The 18,684-nt window shown below is 35.8% G+C and overlaps 2 protein-coding genes across 2 annotated transcripts in view; one reads left to right on the plus strand and one right to left on the minus strand.

Annotated features, from left to right (window-relative positions):
* sit (stuck in traffic) overlaps window positions 1–18,684 on the minus strand; it is a 135,410-nt gene that overhangs the window by 69,075 nt on the left and 47,651 nt on the right. The window lies entirely within an intron of this gene.
* The window catches only part of LOC117225855 (very long chain fatty acid elongase AAEL008004), a 65,743-nt gene continuing 52,184 nt past the window's right edge, over window positions 5,126–18,684 (plus strand). The window contains exon 1 of the mRNA XM_033479641.2: window positions 5,126–5,593. The gene's annotated coding sequence lies outside the window, so the exon portion shown is untranslated. The remainder of the gene's footprint in view (window positions 5,594–18,684) is intronic.

The following is an 18,684-nucleotide window of genomic DNA, read 5'->3' on the forward strand; positions in this document are numbered from 1 at the left end:
GTGCGACACGTAGCGATCTATCGATCGCAGCGGATTCCGATCCAGGGAAATAATGATCTTAGGGACTTGCATGACAGGGACGTGCGTTTCTTCGGCGATCCATTGGGAACGGACGACCATGGACGAGGCCAAAAAGTGAACGGCCGACCAAATTCTTTTCTGGGAGCGGCTCAGTGTTCTGTCCTAAAGCACCTGTTCTGTCGTAAATACGACCGGTTATAGATCGCGGAAGCAATTCGTCATCCGAATTCTTTGACCCGAGCAAGTCTCTAATCTGCATTCGTTCGTATCTTCCAACGATATCTACGTTTTCCCGTTCTCGCAATTAAAGTTCCCCGAGTTAAATAGCATCGTGTTTATCAGCGTTAAGTGCATCGAAATGAATTCGTGGTAATGTTCTGTCGCACGGGGAACAATTTATTTTCTTACGTCACTGCAGAGGTCGCGACTCGAAAAATCTAAGAAGGCGACACCATTTCACCTGAATCACGCGGGTTAATTGCTATTATTATAGGTAAAAACGCGGGCATCGATTGACTCGTTCTCTTCCTTTCAGAACGATGAGAAATGACGTCGTGCATATTATATGCTTTCGGGCAGTTATACGCTTTAACAAATTTTTCCATCGGTGTAGGTTTCCGGTGACATTCGTGGACCGATTGAGAATTGAAAATTACTTTCCTCAGATTGCGTATCCTGATCGCCATGTTCACTCTCTGTGTTCGATAAGCTGCTATCACTTTCTAAAATGTTATCCGATACCTAAGCATCGTCGCGTCGTTCATCGCTACATTCTCAATATCTTTGTTGCATGCCATGATATGCTCTGAAACAAAAACGTAAGTTAATGGGATCGGCCCCACATATGTACATGACTCGAGAACAATGCACATTCTTGCATATGGCACACACCAAATGCTAGACAGAACAAATTTCGCAAAGTACTTAACATCGGTGGGGTCACTTATGGTCCTATATAACAATCATTTATCTAAAAATCATTTTGTATCTAGATCATTTTGACAAAAGTATAACTAAATATGTTCAGATTTATACATATCATTACATACATACATCTTTATTTATACATATGCTTATTATTTACTTATTTTATTTATTACTTATTATTATATATGCGTATTATATTATATTATATGTATACACTATATTATATTGTATAATATTATATTATATTATATGTATACATTATATTATATTGTATATATATTATATTACATTATATGTATACAATATATTATATTGTATATTATATTATATTATATGTATATATTATATTATATTGTATTAGACGCTTTATTTATTTTTATGGTAGATACATCCCACATATATTCCTTTTCTCAATGTATTGAATAAATTTGGAGAAAATGCAGTAGCCCTAAATTCTACGAACGATTCCAGTGCTTTTTATTTAATCTGCCCAGTTTTGCCATAAACACGTAAAATCGGCAATCTAATTACACCGTGTAAGTCATAACACGGTGTCGAGGTTACGGTTGATCGGACACGTTCCACTCAATCACAAAGTTCGCGAAGCTAAAACATCTGTCTCGCGTGTATGAAAATTGAAAGGTAACGATCGAACGTCCGATCGAAGCAGGTGCGAAAGTTCCCCAGGTATTCCTAATCATGCTACCATGATTAATCGCAGGTTCTAGGTCGCAGCGATCGATCAATCTCGGTCTTCTAAAACGTTCTTTTGTCTCCCAGCGACGTTCACAGATCACAAAAAATTCTCTGTCACGTGGATCAACACGCAGGAAGTCCCCAATCCCTCTGACGATTTAATAGTTCCTGGATATTGTTACGTGACATTGACGCTGTTAATTATATGCCGCATCCACCGGCAATAAGTGTCGCGAACTGACGATTTCGCGACACGAGGACACGCGAGCTTCGATATGCTCGATTTCGCACGATGCACCTTTCATGATCTAGATTGAAAACTATAGTCATGAGTTGAATATGGTACATACAGTACGTAGAACTTGTGTGCACATTTTCTATGTACATTTTGTACGCACATTTTATATGCACATTTTGTATGCGCATTTTGTATGTACAATTAGTATGTACATTTTGCAAATACACTCCGTACATTTAAATTCTACATATATTTTGCACATATATCTTCTGCATATACTTTGTACATATATTTTGTACATTTATTATGTACGTACACCTTGTACAGTTATTTTGTACATTTGATTTGATTATTTACCTAGAACATTTATCTTGTACATTTTCTATTTATATTTATCTTGTACCATTACACTTTATACATTGACTTTGTATATTTACCTTGTAACTTTACCTTGTACATTCATCTTGTATATTTAACTTGCACATTTCTATTGTACGATTACTTTGTATATTTGCCTGGAACATTTATCTTGTACATTTACTATGTGCATTTATGTTGTACCATTACTTTGTACATTTACTTTGTATGTTTACCTGGGACATTTATCTTATACCATTACTTTGTACATTTACTTTGTATATTTACCTGGAGCATTTATCTTGTACATTTATCTTGTACCATTACTTTAAACATTTACTTTGTATATTTACATTTATCTTATACATTTACCTCGTACATTCATCTTGTACATTTATATTATACCATTACTTTGTATGTTTACTTTGTATATTGATGTTGCACCATTACTTTGTACATTTACCTGGTACACTTATCTTGCACCATTACTTTGAACATTTACTTTGTATATTTACCTTGTACATTTATCTTGGACATTTACCTTGTACATTCTTCTTGTACATATAAATTGTACATTTATATTGTACGATTACTTTGTATGTTTACCTAGTACATTGATCTTGTACCATTACCTTGTACATTGATCTTGCAACAGTACCTTGTACATTGATCTTGCAACAGTACCTTGTCCATTGATCTTGCAACAGTACCTTGTACATTGATTTTCCACCATTACCTTGTACATTACCTTGTATTTACCTTGAACATTTATCTTGTACATTTCCCACCTTTACTTTCTACATTTACGTTGTACATGTATCTTGTAGCATTATTTTGCGCATTTACTATGTAAATGTGCCTTGTACATTTATCATGTACCATTACCTTGTACGTTTATTTTGTACTTAAACTGTGTACATTTATCTTGTTCCATTACTTTAGACGTTTTTTTAATACAAATATGTTCTACATTTCATTTGTACTATAACTTTGTACATTTATCTTGCTTGTACATCTATCTTGTATTTATATTACTTTGTGTATTTACCTTGTACATTCACTTTGTACAAATATGATGTACTTTTATCTTGCACTATAATTTTGTACTTTTATCTTGCACCATTAATTTGTGCAAATATGTTGCACATTTATCTTGTACTATAACTTTGTACAAATATATTGTACATTTATCTTGTACTATAACTTTGTACAAATATATTGTACATTTATCTTGTACTATAACTTTGTACATTTATGTTGTACTATAACTTTGTACAAATATATTGTACATTTATATTATACTATAACTTTGTACATTTTTCTTGCACCATTAATTTGTACAAATATATTGTAGATTTATCTTGTACTATAACTTTGTATATTTATCTTATACTGCAACTTTGTACATCTTTCTCGTCTATTTATTCATGTCGTACATTTACTGTGTACATTTCCTAGATAGGTTGACTGCGCGGTCATCTCGCAGCGTTGACTGATAGTTGAAATTTCTCACTGGGCCAGTTTTCCTTATCCGGCATACTGGTTCATATCCGAATAATTAGTTCATCCATTGACAAGATTTTTATATGATTTTCCCGCATAGCGTGTATTAGGTCGGTACTTTCTCTCGGTCGCGTGGCAGCATTGGTACGAATTAAGGTCATTTTATTTCTTACGGTGTTCAATCACGTTAAAATGTACCAGGAAGATGTTCAGAAACTTGGTCCTCCTTATGCAAACAGAAGAGCCTAGGAATTTCACGGTTTCCTCCCGGCTGTGAAACAAGTTCCAAAGTGTCACGATTCTGAACGGCGTCGCCTGATGCCTACTAATTGCCACGCCGACCACAATAATCCCATTAGGTTATTGATACTTTCACCGCTACCGATGCCGAAACTGTCCTAGTTAATTGCGATTACGTTCGTTCCGCGGTCTGACTGTACGCTGACTGTCCGGAAAGACAACTAGTCTGGTCGTAATCATTGCGATATTTGTCTTCGTAAAATTATGTGAGACACTTTCATGTGAGAATCGTTCGATGACACGATCGATTCACAGGTGATGCGGAGTCGATCGAATCTATTTCTCGCAACATTGTAAGCGAATCCGCGCAAAAATCGTCGCAAGAAGTCCTACACGGCGACTCTGTCCTCCGGTTTTTGTGTTCTAGGAAGCAGATGTTGAAGAAATGCCGCGCAATATCTCCGTTATTCTCGTTACGCAATACATTACAGTAACGTAAAATTTTAATAACAAGAACTAGAAAACAACCTGTCGAGCAATCGAGAACAATCGCAGGAAAAGATTCAATCTGCCTTCGATCAACAAGTTCGTAGATTTCCAAAAATTTGTTCAGCGGTGTTCGCGAATCATTCAGGTGTTCGTGGTCATCTTTTTCTTTATTCTTTATGGTTCGCAGCAGTCTTCAAATTGTGGGCGACGGTGCCGCGCGAACAATAATATCACCGACAAAATCGTGAAAGGCGAATCCGGCACAGAGGCGATCATCGAAGATTTCTACGCGAAATAGGGTGCCGACCTTTGGACCTGCACCGACGCGGCGCGATGCGGCGACATCCCGAATAGAAAACGAAATCTAGGCTGTCGGCGGACAGGCTCGGCTCGTGGACCGAGCGCGATGGAGGGGGGAGGCGTCCCGTGTCCCGGGGCCTCGGCGTCGAACGACCTTGGCCGGAGGGTGTAGCGGGCCCGAGAGGACGCCCGAGAGGCTCCCCACCCTCCGGCCGGAATTAGAACGTGTTAGGGAGGGAGACCTTGACTCCCCATGAGCCCGGGATTTTCAGGCGATCGCTTAAGGCCCACACGCCCCCACCCCAGGCCGGCCGCCGTCCGCGGCGGCTTGCTTAACCAATACTTAAACCGCGGTTTCGCTGCGCCGCGGACTATTCACGCAGCATCGGCCGTTGGTCCCGCATTCTATGCACGTGTCTTCGCGAGAACGCGTGCAGAGGACCCGCCGTGATCCGCACCGCAGCGACAGAGGTGCGCGCGCGCGCTACACCCACGCGGAACCGTGACAGTGCACCCTAACCTAAACCTAACCCCGAGCGAACCGATCGCCAGTGTGTGCTACCGAGCTGTGCAGTCCCGGTGAAAGAGAGACAAAAATTACAGAAACGCGGCTGTCCGAGCGGTGCCGGGAGGGCCTGATCAAAGGGGGACTTATTTTGGGACTGACCCATCTGATCGGGCGCTGTCAAGATCCGCGCGAGACTCGAGCTCTTCCCAAACGAAGACGAGCCATATCGAGGCTGAAATCAGCCGGAATTCCGGCCCAGTGAAGTGCCAGGAAGTTTACTTTCGAACGCGGCACCGTTCTCGCCGGCTAAAGAGGTAAGTCCCGTTCGAGAAATCAGATGACCGCCGGGATCGGCGGACCCAGGCTCCGCCGGCTGCACGAGCTGAAACTTTCGATAGGAACGAGAATGAGGTTGGAAACAATGAAAATCGACTCGGAGATGACAGAAAGTTAATAAAACAAGATCTAATAAAATGTATTAAAAACTACAGTTAATTCTTCCTAATTGACGCTCAGATTTTCCAAAAAGGACAATTTGGGAAGAGGAGATACGATTATAGTATTAGTACATTAGTATATTGGTATATTAGCATATTAGTATGTTAGTATATTAGTATATCAGTATATCACTATATCAGTACATCAGTACATCAGTACATCAGTATATCAGTATATCAGTATATCAGTATATCAGTATATTAGCATATTAGCATATTAGCATATTAGCATATTAGCATATTAGCATATTAGCATATTAGCATATTAGCATATTAGCATATTAGCATATTAGTATATTAGTATATCAGTATATTAGTATATCATTATATTAGTATATCATTATATTAGTATATTAGTATATTAGTATATCATTATATTGGTATATCAGTATATTAATATATCAGTATATTAGTATATTAGCATATTTTAGTATATTAGCATATTAGCATATTAGCATATTAGTATATTCGTATATCAGTATAGTATATTAGTATATATTCAGTATTGGAATTAGTATATTAATATAATATACCAATTAATAAAAATAAAAATAATTAATATACAATAATTAGTATAAGTATTAATATATTAGTATATATTTAGCATTAGTATTATAGTCACCGATTATCAACAACTATAAAAACGTGCCACAAGTCTCAAATAATCGTGTCTCCTCTTCCCAAAGTGTCCATTTTTGTGCGCAATCTGAGCACGAATTAGGGAGAAATTACTGGATTAAAAATTATAGAAAATGGTGAAAAAAGCTAGAAACAATTAGGAGCATTTTCGAATTTGAATAATCTTAAAAACACGTAAACAAAAAAAGCTGTAAACTACTGTAAAAAAGAACTAAAATGTACACCAGTTCGAAAAGTGTCTGGAAAAAGAGACAACGAAACGTCGTATTTTGGCCGGCTGTTTGGACAATTTAGCCCCACTGCGACGCACAGTGGAGCTGAATTGGAAGAATTGTGACAAAATCGATGAACTTTTAATAGGAACGAGATAAAGCGATGCGGCTTTTTTTACTTTGAAGCTGAAATGTTGTAGAATAAGGGAAAAATGGAGAGAATGTGGTGTGGACGTTCTTCGACCTTGAACATCTTCGTTGAACTTGATGTATTCCAAGGAAGTTGTGATTTATCCAATGTCATATACGTTTGGACTTTTTTGTCACATTTTATACATCATTTCTCGTAGATTTCGACATGCCGATTTCAAATTCGAATAATTATTCGAATAATTATTAAAATCGAAATAATTCGAAATAATTCATTATTTGAATCATTTTTTATTGGAATAATCCGGACAATTTGAACAATTCTTTGTTAGATTTATAATACATTGTAATATGTTCAGATTGTTTATTAAGCATTATATCATTTAATCAGAGATCTCTTACATTTAAATACAAAATAGTTGTCGAAACAATTTATTTTCAATGTAAAAGACCACAAATTACCTATCTAAATCCATAGGAATACGATTTTCTTGAATACGTTTCGATCGTAGAGACTATTTAATTTTGGCCAGAAATTAGGCGTTCCAAACCACGACGTTTCAGATATATTCAATGATCTGGCAAGAAAATGTTTCCAACGAAAGTTGGTCAATATTCGCTTCTCCACATATTAGAATACAAAAACTTTAAAAAAAGCAATTTTTTTAATAAAAAATGCTGGTCACCTTGATTTTTTAAATATTATATATATAATAATAATTATTATATATAATATATATAATAAAATATATATATAATATAATGTATTATATATATATTATATATATGTAATATTTAAAAAATTAAGGTGTCCAGCATTTTTTATTTAAAAAATTGCTTTTTTTAAAGTTTTATATATATATTTTCGACTCGATAATATTCTAGCTGGCGTCGAGACGAATTCAACGACATGCTATATTACAAGCTTGAACTTTGGAACAACGTTAAAATAATTCCAGCAAAAGAAAACGAATTCCCAGACCACTGTGCAGCGTCTGGTTCGGAATGTCTCCCTGCAGGATATGGGCCGTACAATTTGTGTCCTCCTAAGGCGTGACTAAAAGCACGCGCGGGACTCGCGGTGGAAACGGCGATACATTCGCAGATACGTTGCAGTGCTTTGTCCGTTGAAAAGTAAAAGAATAGTCGCTCGGCGTTTTCAAACGTTGCGTCAACGATCCGCGGTTTCCACGTTCTCGTGGAAAGAGAGAAGAATCTTTTAGAAAACAGCTAGAAAGTGTAGATACATCTTCAAGAACTATACGATCTGCTGTAACTAGGTGATATTTCGAGCCTCGATGCTCACACGAGCATACCTCACCGCGATCGTGAACGATTCAACGTTTCAGATCTCCGCGTTTCCGACGAAAAAGTGAAAAACACGAATAAAAACTTCCGAAAAAAGTCCGGTGGCAACGCGTTACGCTTTCGAAACTCTTGTCGTATGATTTATGGCAAAAACCATAAAATTTCAACAAAGATTAATTTTACATGAAAATAATTAAATGGAAGGTCCGGTTTCAGAAAACAGGTGGAATTAATTGTAATGAATGAATGAATGTTTGGACGTGTCGTAGAAAAATTGATTTTAATTAGTATACTTGTTCGCGTTTACATATTCTATTCTACTTGTGTATTTATTAATATTTTTCCACGTATTTTTATATGAACTTTTATATGTATTATATGTATATTTAAAAAATATATAATAATAATAACTAAATATAATAATATAATAATTAAATATAATATAATAAAATAAAATATAATATAAATATAATAATTAAATATATATATACAATAATAACTTTCTCAGTTTTATCTACGTAAAAATACGTATAAAAAATATATATATGTTTTTATGTATATATTATATATATTTTATATGTATATATTATACATATAAAAATATATTTTGGTATGTTTACATAGATAAAACTGAGAAAGTTATTTGATCCATTCAAAACAGTGTGCTCAAATGCAGCTCGAACAGAACTAAGAAAAGAAACAGTTGGAACAAAATATTGTCACACGAATGTAGCTGCAAACAGCTGCAGCTAAATTCAGGCTGACTGAATTGAAGAAAATTTGATATACTGACACTGAAGAAAATTTGACATACCAACGTGTACCAAAAAAGTTACAACATTTTTAATATAGCCCGATACAAAAAGAAAATCGAACAACTTTTCCTGTGACAGTGTAATTAGTCGCGACTTTGACAAGAAGTGAAAATCCAAAAATTGTTAAAAGATTGCAGGCAAATACTTGTGTTATAGATGAATGTTATAAGAATCAATTTTTTATCTGATTGAAAAAAAATGTTCGGTTGAAAACAGATCTTGGCATGACAAAGACTAACTGATATATTGCCTCATATATTTCTAAAACAAATGCAATCAGGTGAAACGCTATTTGAACTTATTCTATAACACGAAAATTTTCGGATTAATTCCACCTGTTTTACTAATCCGGACCACTGTGCGCTTGTTTCTGGCCTGACAAGTGAAGTGCTTATTTCACTGCAGAACGTCGTGCCGAGTAGAATGGACTGGTAATTGGTCAGACGACCGCGTGTAGCGAGGCGGTGCGGAACGCGTGGGTGTAGCTTCCTCCACAGATTCCCGGCAGCCAGACATTCTGCAGGCAACGAGCGAAGTAACAAGACGTGGATGCAGTCCAATAGGGATCCATATCGGTGGAAAATGTGTTGTTCTCGATCAGAGCATCCGTGACTAATCACTCAAGATCTCAGTTCCTGTCTATGATTTGAATGGCGAAGATAAAGTGGCCTCTAGAATTATCCTAGACTTTTCGAGTGATAAGCTTAGTATCCAGAATCATTTTAGACTACTATCCTAGACTTTTCGAGTGATAAGCTTAGAATCCAGAATCATTTTAGACTACTTGGATGATTGTCCTGGGCTTCAGAATCATTTTAGGCTCTTTAGATCACGTGCTTACTGTCTATAATCATTTGAGGCTTTTCAGACGATGCCTCCCAGTGTTTGGAAATCATTTCAAATTCTTTAAATGACGTACCTAGAGCCTGGAATTATTTTAGGCTCTTTAGATGACAAGCCAAGTATTTGCGATCATTTTAAGCTCCTTGGGTGACGACCCTAGACTCTAGAACCATTTTGGACTCTTCAGATGACAAATCTAGTTTCCATAATCATTTTATACTTCATAGATGATGATCCTAGACCTCAGAATCATTTTGGGCTCGTCACATGACAAATCTAGCGTCTACGATCATTTTAGGCACCTTACACGATGATCCTGGGCCCCAGAATCATTTTGAGCCCTTTAGATGATGAACCTATTCCCTAGAAACATTTTAGGCTCTTCAGATGACAAGCCTAGTGACTGCAATCATTTCAGGGTCCTTGGATGATGATCCCAGCCCACAGAATCATTTTTAACTCTTTAGGTGACGAGCCTAGTATCTAGTATCATTTCAGGCTCCTTAGATGATGATCTTAGACCCCAGAATCATTTTGAACTCTATAGATGACAAGCCTAGTTTCCATAATCATTTTAAACTCCATAGATGATGATCCTAGAACTCAGAATCATTTTGGACACTTCAGATGACAAATCTAGCGTCTACAATCATTTTAGGCACCTTGCACGACGATCCTGGGCCCCAGAATCATTTATGACTCTTTAGATGGAAAACCTAAGCACCAGAATCATTTTAGACTTCTCAGATGGTAAGTCTAATGTCTCCAATCATCTCAGGTTCCTTAGATAATGAACTAGGGCCCAGAATCATTTTGGGCACTTTAGATGACAAATCTAGTTTCTATAATCATTTTAGGCTCCTTAGATAATGATCTTAGACCCCAGAATCATTTTAAACTCTATAGATGACAAGCCTAGTTTCTATAATCATTTCAGGCATCGTAGATGATGTTCCTAGGCCCCACAATCATTTTGGGCTCTTTGTATGGCAAACCTACTGTCTATAATCATTTTAGGTTGCTTAAATGATGTACTAGGTCCCAAAATCATTTTGGGCTCTTTAAATGAAGATCCTAGGCTCCAGAATCATTTCAGGCTCTTTAGATAACAAGGCTAATGTCTATAATCATTTCATACTCTTTGGATGATGCTCTTAGGCACCAGAATCATTTTGGGCTCTTTAGATCATTTTACACCTCTAGGCTGTAGAAGTCATTTCAATCTCTTTAAACGACGTACCTAGGGTCTAGAATCATTTTAAATTTTTTGGATGCTGTTCATAGACATTGTAATCATTTTAGGCTTTTCGAGTGAAATTCATAGACTATAATGACTTTTGGCCTTTTAGTAAATGTACCTCCTGGGCCTAGAATTATTTTAGGTCCTTTGAATGATCTTGCTAGGATCTAGAAGTTATGCTACATTTTTAAAATGATGTACCTGAACTCTAAAATCATTTCAGGCACTCTGGATGCCGTCCTTTGACATTGTAATCATTTTATGCTCTTTCAGTGAAATTCATAGAGACTATAATGATTTTTGACTCTATAGAAGATGCACCTCTGAGGTCTAGAATTATTTTGGGCCCTTCGAATGATCTTGCTAGCGTTTAGAAATGATAAAAACTACAATGATTTTTGCCATTTTAAAAGATGTACCTCTGGGATGTAGAATTATTTTGGGCCCTTTGAATGATCTCGCTAAGGTCTAGAAGTCATGCTACATTTTTAAAATGATGTACCTGAACTCTAAAATCATTTCAGGCACTCTGGATGCCGTCCTTTGACATTGTAATCATTTTATGCTCTTTCAGTGAAATTCATAGAGACTATAATGATTTTCGACTCTATAGAAGATGCACCTCTGAGGTCTAGAATTATTTTGGACCCTTCGAATGATCTTGCTAGCGTTTAGAAATGATAAAAACTACAATGATTTTTGCCATTTTAAAAGATGTACCTCTGGGATGTAGAATTATTTTGGGCCCTTTGAATGATCTCGGCTCTGAAACGGCTTGAACCAGGCTCTGGAATAATTTCGGACTCTTTTGAATGGCTTACTTAGGCTCGCGCGTGCCGGCTGGCTAGTATAAATCCTATGACCTTCAAACGTCGGAAACGCTTAGCGTTGTGCTGCACGCGAGTGAAACACATACTTCTTCGACGTGCAGAACTGGTGCCGACGAAAGTGTTTCGCTTTTCTTCGGGCGCGCAGCCTGCCGCAGAAACGTCGACCGCTTCGGAGCTACCGGCCCCGGTTATCAGAGCGTGTTGGAGGCATCGCGAGGTGATCCGATTCAGTGTTCGCGTTAATTGCACCTCCAGTCACGATGGCTTCATTAATTTGCCTTTGGAAGATCGCTCTCCGTAGGATCCCATCCTTTTCCGGACGCACTCGTGGGGAAAGATATTGGAGAAAACGTTCGCTCGGGCAGAGCGTGATTAATCCTTAACGTTTACTATAGTCCAATATTGAAAAGCTCGAAGAACGATGAGATCGTATCATAGAAGACACTTTCTCGCAATTGACTCGCAGACTGCGATAGCTGGGTCATTTTGGGCCGGAGTATTTCGAGATTCATTTAGCTAATGAACTTTTGAGAATTAAATAAAATGTGACGAGATCAAGAAGAACTGAAACATTGATGCTAGGAACGAGAAAAAATATTCTTGAAAATATACATTTTGAACAATCGACGAGTAACGTTGAGGATCGACATTGGTACAGTAGAACATTATATTAATATACTAATTCCAATACTGAACTGTTGATATCTGAATTCTTTATTCTTATAATATATAATATGTAATTATAATTAATATTATATGCAATTGTTATTAATTGTAATTCTTAATATAAGCATTTGTTGTTGATTGTAATTATTTTTATATGCATTTGTTATTAATTATAATTAATATTATATATAGTCCTTATTAATTCTAACTATTATTATACGTAATTATTATTAATATTACATATAATTGATATTATATAATATAACTGTTCGATTATTCACATAGAATAATGTGTGATTCATTAGTTCGGATAATCGAGGCTGTACTCCATGCTGAAAAATTTCTGCCACATTTACAATTGATTTATCGTCGAAGAAAAAATTGAACGGTTGAAGTTTATTTCGATGTAAATTGAATTTCGAACGCGTACAAATGTAATAAAGGATGCACGAGTGAGTTGGGAAACAAGTTGAGAATCAATCGCGTGGAACAGCGAACCGCGGAGGAAAATAGTATGAGAGAGCGTCGTAAGAGAAGGAGAACGTTGAAGGAAAGAGAGGACCGCCGTGAACCGTGAACTCGTCGAACTCCTACGAAGGTAGAATTTTTGCGGTTCCGTGGCAATAAAATCTAACAGTCGCGATTCATTGTGGTTTGACATAACAAAGTCAGTCGCGGTCGACGGACTCGTTACGTGAGTTTGCGAAACGTGGTTTATGATTTTCTGTACAAAAGCGTAACGGTGGAGAACATTTATGGAAAAGAGGGCTGAATTTTGTTGATTAACTGTTATAGTCGCAGACAATAACTATTGCAATTAGCAGTTATAATCAGGTACTATAGAATAGTCACGATCAATAACAATAACTGTTATAATCAGGTGCCACAAAACTGTCATAATCTGGGACTATAGGACAGTCATAATCAATGACAATAACTATCATAATCAAGGACTACAGAACAGTCACAATCAATAACAATAACTGTTATATTCAGGACCTATAAACCTGTTATAATAGGAGACTATAGAATAGTCACAATCAACAACAATAACTGTTACAATCAGGTGCCACAAGATTGTCATAATCTGGGACTATAGAACAGTTATAATCAATAACAATAACTGTTATAATCAGGTGCCACAGAACTGTTATAATCTGGAACTATAAGACAGTCATAATCAATGACAATAACTATCATAATCAAGGACTACAGAACAGTCACAATCGATAACAATAACTGTTATATTCAGGACCTATAAACCTGTTATAATAGGAGACTATAGAATAGTCACAATCAATAACAATAACTGTTACAATCAGGTGCCACAAAATTGTTATAATCAGGTACTATAGAACAGTCACGATCAATAACAATAACTGTTATAATCAGGTGCCACAAAACTGTCATAATCTGGGACTATAAGACAGTCATAATCAATGACAATAGCTATCATAATCAAGGACTACAGAACAGTCACAATCAATAACAATAACTGTTATATTCAGGACCTATAAACCTGTTATAATAGGAGACTATAGAATAGTCACAATCAATAACAATAACTGTTACAATCAGGTGCCACAAAATTGTCATAATCTGGGACTATAGAACAGTTATAATCAATAACAATAACTGTTATAATCAAATGGCATAAAATTGTTATAATCAGAAATTATAACATAGTTACAATCAATGACAATATCTATTATAATCAGGTGTCATAAAATTGTTATAATCAGAAATTATAACACAGTTACAATCAATGACAATAACCACTATAATCAGGTGCCATAAAAATGTTATATTCGGGGACCATAAAATTGTTATAATCGGGGACTATGGGACTTTTCCAATCAATGACAATATCTGTTATAATCAGAGTCATAATTATTATAACAATTATTATAACTGTTATAATCTCGGAAAAGAATGTAAAAATACGATTGTATTATTTTCAAAGAAATAAAATTATTGAAGCAGAAAATCAATTGTGTAACTCACTTTATCTTGCAACTGATAGCAAAAAATTTTGATTTTTCCAAAAACTCCACAATTTAAGATACTAATTATAGTGTGGAGATCTTGCATATCGTGTGTTCTGTTTTCAAAAACGTCTAGATTAAATGGAAAACTGAGAAAAGGTACACTGCAAAAATTTGAGAACATCTCTGCATTATATATTTTTTTTCTTGGAACGACTTGAAGAGGACAGTCTTTCTTACGTTTCTTAGCATTAACTTTTGGACAATTTTCATTTGTCCTAAATATCCACAGTGTGATTATTGGTTACGTTAGCATTGAATTCAGTTACGAACGTATCGGCAGCATCGGTAAGCGTGGTAATGACATTTGCCGCAAACTTGACAGAAAACGTTCGCGTTCTATGTGACCGTGGAAAAGTAACTGAGCGCAGCTTAGAGAACCTAGATCAACCGGTTCGACCTCTTCTAATACGATCACGTGCGAAAGTCTGCGAGCCGATTACAATAAAAGCAATCGCCGCCTCATTTCTCTTGAAAATCAATATCCTGTTATTCTTCCGAACAGAGTTAACTTATCTTGACTGTGACTGACGAGTAATCGACAAATTTTGTACAGTTTAGAACAATTATTGCAGTACTTATCCAATATGCAAACGAAATTGTTCTTAAAAAATTAGACTGCTAAGAGGATACGAATTTTGTTTGCCGAAATCTATGAATAGAACAAATCAATTAATTCAATTTTCTGATTGAAGATATATATTATCATAACGGACACTGTATAGAATTTTCAGTCCATTTGAATTGCAGGTCTAGAAATTAATTCGGACTCTTTAGATTACGTGTCTAAGTTCTAGAACCACCTTGAGCTCTTTTCGTGATGTAACTGAAGTGTAGAAATCATTTTAGGCACTTTTGATGACATAGCCACTGACCAGAATTATTGTAGGCTATTTAGATGATACGCATATAGTGTAGAATTATTTTAGACTCCTTAAACGACCTACCGAGCTATTAGAATTATTTTGGGCTCTTCAGATGATGCAATTAGAGTATAGAATTATTTTAGACTCCTAAACTGACGTACCGTGTTGCCAGAATTATTTTAGGCTCTTCAGATGATGCAATTAGAGTATAGAATTATTTTAGTCTCCTAAAATGACGTACCGTATTGCCAGAATTATTTTCGGCTCTTCAGATGATGCAATTAGAGTATAGAATTATTTTAGACTCCTAAACTGACGTACCGTGTTGCCAGAATTATTTTAGGCTCTTCAGATGATGCACTTAGAGTATAGAAATATTTTATATTCCCAAAATGATGTACCGAACTACCAGAATTATTTTAGGATCACTTGGTGATGCACTTAGGGTGTAGAATTATTTTGGACTCCTAAAATGACGTATCGAGATGCCGAAATTATTTTAGGTTCTTCAGACGATGCACTTAGAGCATATATTTATTTTAGACTCCCAAAATGATGTACCAAACTACCAGAATTATTTTAGGATCACTAGGTGATGCACTTAGGATGTAGAATTATTTTGGACTTCTGAAATAAGCGTTCCAAAATATTATAATAGTCTTCTGATCAATTTGAAATGTTAAAAAATTATTAAAAAGACCCTACTATTAACAGATTGGGGCGTGACTTCGCTGAGCGGGCGTGGCCTTGCTGGCCGGAGTGGGCGTGGTCTCGATACTCCACGGGGCAATCTGTGCTTGTGCCTACGAAAAATCAGTATTGCGCAACAATTTGGTTAGCGTTACGAGACTGAAACAATTTCCAACAAGCACACCATTTTCTCAATAATACTGAAACAAATTACGCTCATCAATAATAATTATAAACAACGAGAAAAGAATTTCGATCGCACATGTAACTGTCATTTCCAACTAAAAATAATTGAATCAAAATAATAATAATATTGCAACGAATTCTTTTGTATTATTTATAGCACTTATGGTCGTTGGAAAAATCCATCAACAAGAATCCCTTTTGTACATCGAATGTTTTCCTATAATTATTTCAAAAAATAATCAAGCCAATAAAAAGCTAAGAATAATTTCTCAAAAAATTATAGCCAACCTAAAAATATTCGAAGCAAAATAATTTTCCAGCGATTTTCGTTTTACATCGATCACGAGAGTTACGGTCTCTGATTTTTAATCATGGTTGTTCAATTCCGCAGGTTTCGTTGTAACCGGCGAAATCGGCGAACAGATTTCAGCGCCGCGGCGATTTCAGTCGATTGCGACAGGCCATCAAGTGGTTTTACGAAAAATGTTGCTGCAGAAGCCTTTAGCTAGTTGGATTTAATTAACCAATCGCGGCCCGTGACGGCTTCGCTTTAGCTTTCGACCGATCGTATCGCGGCCCGTCGAAAATTCAAAATGAAATCTGCTAGACCGAATCTGCCCGGCGTTTCGAGAATTGGGACACAACGACGAAATCGCGGCGCGCAGCTGCGCAACTCGCTCGCGATCGTATTAACTCCGTAGATCATTTCTTTCGGGAGTCAGTGAACCGATTATTCCGACAGTCTTTCCTTCTTGTTCATTTCTTTCCAAATCGGTTAAGCGATTGTACTAACAAATTTTTCTTGTTTGTTCGTTTCTTTCAAAATTGGTTAACCGAACATTCTTAAAATAATTCCTGTTTGCTCAATTCTTTCAAAATCGGTTAACTGATTGTACTGAAAATTTTTTCCTATTTGTCCATTTCTTTCAAAATCAGTTAATTAAGTATTCTAAAAAATTTTCTTCTTTGTTCACTTTTCTGAAAATCGATTCAATGACCATTCTAATAAATTTGTCCTATTCGTTTGTATATTTCAAAATCGATTAACTAACTATTCCAAAAAATTATCCCATTCTCCCATTTCTTTAAAAATCGTTTAACTGACTATTCCAAAAAAATTCTCATATCATCATTTCTATGAAAATTAATAAAAAATTTTCTCAGCAAAAATTTCTTTAAAAATAAAATAACAGTGAGCGATTGACGATATTTTTAGTTAACGTTTACCAGTGACAAAAACTAAGCCCTAAATAATTACAGCAACGTTCATTTAATTTTCGAAACGCAAAGAATTTTGGTAGATCGAATTTTTTAGGGTGCACATGATTAGTTTTTATAATCGGAATACCTGACCATGAACATGGTCCATCGACCTTGCGGCAGAACGACGTATTTCGTTGTCAACGTTGCATAACGCTTTCACATGCCGCGTCCACCGCGGATTACAGAATCAGCTGGGGACAAGGTTCCACCGAACAGTTTGACAATTCTGTGAGTATTTGTCAGCAATCATTGCAGACGTTAGAAGACGTTGGAGAACGTGCTGTTAACCTTGGCCTCAGACTGAGTCATTGAAGATTAACATTTCTTAGCTTGCGTTTCCCCCAGAACGACTAAATACAACATTTGTCTTTTTTTTCATCGTTCACGTTTCCCTCGAAACCATTAACTTAGCTATTAATCGAATCTAAATAAATGTCCTCAAACGTTTCGTAAAATTCAAGACAAATATTTTCATTCGCTTGCCATCGAAGAAGGAAAGGAAGAACGTTTTTCCAAGGAAATCGGTTGAGCAATTTTTGGAAACCAGCAGGAATCCAGAATTTTTGAAAATAGTATCGGCTCACTGATAATTAAAAGAAATGATCTACCAAAATTGAAAGAATTGAACAAACCGGAATTCTTTTTAGAATGGACAGTTAAACGATTTTGAAAGAAACGAACGAAGAGGAAAAATTTGTTACAATAATCAGTTAACCGCTTTTCGGAAAATTGAACAAAGAAGACAATTTTTTAGAACACTCAATTAACTGATTTTCAAAAAAATGAACAAATAGGAAACATTTTTTGGAACAGTCAATTAACCAATTTTGAAAGAAATTAATAAATGGGAAACTTTGTTAGAATAGTCAGTTAAACGATTTTATAAGAACTGAGCAAACAGGAATTTTTTTTAGTATAGTCAGTTAACCGATTTTGAAAGAAACGAACAAATAGGAAACTTTTGTTAGAATAATCAGTTATCCGATTTTCAAATAAATGAACAAATAGGAAATTCTTTTACAATAGTCAGTTAACCGATTTTTAAAGAAATGAACAAATAAGAAATTTTTTTAGAATAGTCAGTATATCGATTTTGACAGAAACAAACAAAAAGAAAAATTGCTTACAATAGTCGATTAAAATAGTACATCAAAG

This window comes from Megalopta genalis, chromosome 14 (genome assembly GCF_051020955.1).
Source record: "Megalopta genalis isolate 19385.01 chromosome 14, iyMegGena1_principal, whole genome shotgun sequence".
Classification (NCBI taxonomy): domain Eukaryota; kingdom Metazoa; phylum Arthropoda; class Insecta; order Hymenoptera; family Halictidae; genus Megalopta; species Megalopta genalis.